Source organism: Centruroides sculpturatus, unplaced genomic scaffold, assembly GCF_000671375.1.
Source record: "Centruroides sculpturatus isolate CEXI.00-Female unplaced genomic scaffold, Cexi_2.0 scaffold148, whole genome shotgun sequence".
Classification (NCBI taxonomy): Eukaryota; Metazoa; Arthropoda; class Arachnida; order Scorpiones; family Buthidae; genus Centruroides; species Centruroides sculpturatus.
In genome coordinates, this window is record NW_019384359.1 from 756,829 (window position 1) to 761,489 (window position 4,661).

Genomic DNA, 4,661 nt, shown 5'->3' on the forward strand with positions numbered 1-4,661 from the left:
ATATGATCTGAACATCAGTAACTTTTTAAATACAGCCAGGCAGTTGTAATTTTATGTTGGTTAATTTCAATGTTATTTCCCCATGTCTCACTTTTTTTGGACCACCAGTATAGTGCATATCAGAGTAAAAAACATGCACGTAGAATGCACACTGTAGGGTGTAGGGGTAGTGAAAATATATAGAGGGGGGTCTCTTCAAGTTTTAAATCCGCTACTGCTAATTGACAAATAAATGGTTATTATAACAACTTCTTTATCGTCACCTTTTCCCATGTTTATATGGGGTCGGCATTTCCTTCTCTAATACATTTCTTCAATTTCTCCCTATCAAGGGCTTCTTCTCTCTTAAGTCCCCTCTGGTTCAAGTCTTCTTCCACCTTATCTTTCTAATGCATTTTTGGTCTTCCTCTTTTTCTCTTTCCTTTTATTACCAGTTTTCCAATCTTCTTTCCAACATAATTGTCGCTTCTTCGCTCTACGTGGCCAAACCACCTCAACCTGCATTCTTGCATCTTTTTGCTCAAGGGCCCACCTTAACAGAACCTCTAATAAAATCATTCCTTATTCTATTCTTCCTTGACACTCCACACATCCATCTCAACATTCTCATCTCCGCCACCTTCATCTTTCTTTCTTGGGCTCTTGTTATTGCCCATGTGTTCTTCTCCATATAACATTGCAAGTCTAACAACTGATTTATACAATTTTCCTTTCAGATTGCAGCTAACTTTCTTGTCGCATAACACCGCTCAGCTTCTTCCAGTTCATTCATCCACATTGGTTATTATAACAACAGTGTTTGTAATTGGCAAATAAATGGTTATTATAACAACATAGCTTGTTATAATAAAATTTTATCATCATAAATCATACTTTTAGATTTAACACTTACCCTGCTGGCTCTGTGAACACATTTCCTTTCCTGTGTGCTGGCTAATTTTTATTATTTTACAATATATTCTATTGAGCAGAAAAAAATTTGATGAAAGCTAGGCAAACAGTGAAAATGGTTTCTGATTTCTGGAACATTACAGAATATAGGACTGTAGCTCATTGTCAGGTTTACTATAATAGTAAACCTGACAATGACCTATAGTAAATAGGTTGAAAACGTTTGTAAAAATAAAAGAATTTTAAACTCAGAAAAATTAGGTGTTGGTGAAACTGAAGCATACACTATTGTTTTTACATGTCCCCATAAAAAAAAAATTTAATGGAGTCAAGTCTGGTAAAGTCTTTTCTGCAGAATCTTATGACTTCGAAAGCCTCAGCTCTAGTGATGCTCATCTTAATGATTTAATAGGACTTGCCATAAAGGGTAGGATTCTTTTACAGATGCTACGCTTCCTTCACTGACACATGGCCTACCAGACTGTGGCTTATCATGGATTAAGTCTGTCTCTAAATTTTTTCATCCATTTGGCAGTAGAGTTTCTTTGAGGTGGTTCTTTATTGTATTCAGTTCTAAACTTTCTTTGTACATCAACAGTAGATTTCAGTTCAGCCAACCAAAGGGCACAGTTTACTTTTTCTTCAGTTGAAGCCATGGGTCACACATAATTCTGAAAAAGAAGTATTTTTAAATTTTCAAAAAATTGTTAAATTACTGTGTTGAAGAGTTACTAAATAATTTGACTTAAAACTAGGTACATTAAGCTTTCTAATACATTTTACAGATTTTTTTCTATCATAAATACTAAGTTATTAATTTTTTAAATTGCACACGGACTTTATGAACACCCTGTATAAATGTAATGTTACATTTTAAACCTAGGAATATCTTGATTTATTGAGAAATGTACTACTATGGTTGCCATAGTTTTAAAAAGAATTCGTGGAACATAATATTACATTCAAAGCAGGTTAAGTATTAAATATCATAAATTTTGATACCAATTCATTTCATTTCCTTTATTACTTTTACATGTACAGAAATTTATTTTTTTTAGATTTCAAAATATTTATTTTTGAGATTTTTATCTTTATAATTCTGTGTAATTGTTTTTATTTATGCAACTACTATAACTTCATTTCTAAACATAAAAATAACTGTACTATACTTTAAAATAAGAACAATTTTAAAATAGATTACATCTTATTGGTTGGCATGAAAATGATTAAATATACTGTATATGAAAAATCCCTAATAAATATTGTTATAAAAATCAATATTTGAAAAATGTTTTCATGAATATCATCAAAAAAATGAAAAAGAAAAAAATTATATTTATTATAATCACTATAATAGAATTTTTGCAAAATGAGATCTGTTTAATAATGTTCAGTCAAAAATTTATCTTTTATTCAAAACTTGTAATTGTGATGTATAATGTGAACAAAATTTTGATAATCTTCATCCAAAGTATTTATAGTAGGAAAAATATAAATTGGTCCAAAATAATAATATAAACTAAATTTTTTAACAAAGCATAAAACAGACTTACTTGGCTAAAATGCAAATACTTCAGAAAGCCAAATCTTTAATTGAATAATAGTAAATGTTTTTGTCCTGATCTAGAAAAACTCTAGCTTACAATTCATATAAAACAAATCTAAATATTTTTGGTCTTTGAAATTGATATAAGTTTGAGCATTTTACACTTTTTCAGCAAATCAAACATTATTTAAAAATGAAGCATATTTTGATATTTACAAACATTTGAACTTAGATCAATTTTAAAGAACAATAATATTTTGATTCATTTTATATCAATAATTCATATTGTACAATATTCTTACAGTTATTGTAAGATAAGGTTGTTCTAGATCAGTACGAAAACATTTACTATTATTCAATTAAAGATTTGGCTTTCTGAAGTACAGTGGTACCTCAGGATACGAAATTAATCCGTTCCGAAACTGAGATCGTATCATGAAAATGTCGTAAGGTGGATCATCTTTTCCCATACGATTACATGTAAAACCAAATAATTCGTTCCAACGCGAAAAACATACTCAAATTAAAGCCAAGTAATACATTTAAAAAAATAACTGTAGTAAGAAAAACAAATGAAAAATGCGAACTAATGTAACGTCGTATGGTGAGTTTTTGTTCGTATCGTGGAGCAAAAATATGTTCGAATTTCATGTCGTATCCTGAAAATTTCGTATGCTGGGGCGTTCGTAACCTGAGGTACCACTGTATTTGCATTTTAATGTTGGCAATAAAATGGTAACAGGGATAAATGGGGTAGTTATTTAGTTTGTGTTGTAATGAAACACTACTGGAATGAGAATCTGTTACATCTATTATTCCTTCTAGGTCCTAGATCCAGGAAAAAAAATTAAATTATAGTGAATAAAATTTAAAATATTTGTTACTAATATCAAGAAAGATTCAATAAGAAAATTCATTTATTTCAATATTGAATTATTTTGTTTTAGTTGTCATACTGGGAATATTTTGTATATATTACAGATGCAAACAATAATAATTCTTTTAACTTGTGATTAGTTTATTATATATTTAATTTCATTTCTAATATTCAAAGAATCTCATAAAGCTATTATTAATTATTTGATATCTAAGTGTTAATTTTTGTAAAATATAAAAATACTTAATTTATAAATAATTTTTTCACTTTTCATCTTTTACTTTTATGTAGAATTAGTTTTATGTTGTTAGAAAGATATTAAAACATCTGCAGGGCATATAAGCTGTCCAATGTTGCATGTTTTTGTTACCATGACAATTTTTAAAACCTGTTGTATTGCTTAAGTCTATAAAAATCAGAGACCTTACAAACAAAAGATGTGTTCCTTAACATATTAAAAATAAAAAAACATATCTTGTATTTTATTGCATTTAGTGTATATATTTTGAAAATTTAATTTAATTTGAACTTATGTATGTTAGTTCTGCTTTATATCAATAGTTTCATTTATTAACTTTAATTATGCAAATATTCTTTCAAGCATTCATATAGAAATTACATAATTATTCTCAATCATATATATGATTTAAAAGAAATTTTCAAATTTGAGTAATAGTTTATATGTCAGTTGAAATTATTAATAGAAATGAGCAATTATTTATTTTGACATTATCATAATGCTGGGCTGCAATTTTTAATTATAATTTTAACTGATTTAATTTAAAATATATGCTCTCAATCTCAAATTAATAGTGTCTTGCCCCTGTACATCATACTTTTTTGTTAGCAATGGAGTTGTGCCAGTCATTAACTCCTTTCAGGGGAAAATTTTTGAATTGAAATAACATGACTTCCAGTTTGCGTCGGAAATTCATATATAGTTAATCGGGGCCTCCTACTCCTGCCTCCATATCTGGTCTTGAATTTCATTTATCTAACACTGTTCTTGAGATTAAGGAAAGACAGATGTACAGTACAACAGTGGAAATTTATACATCTACAGTTTTTTCAAATTGCAGCTCAATTATTTAAAAGTTAGAGATTATTTTAAAAAATTATATGAATATTAAGAATAAAACAGATGTCTAAATAAAAAAGATTTGTGGTTTCTAATCAAGATTACTTTATATAGTTAATAATATACTCTCAGTTATACTTGAGTTAATTTATTAAAAATCTTTCAACAAAGCAGGAATCTCCCATTTAAAAAACAAACAAGTTTTCTTAGTTTAAATCATCAATGTAATCCATGTTCCATCCATCTGGTTATAGAAAAATGTATCTCAA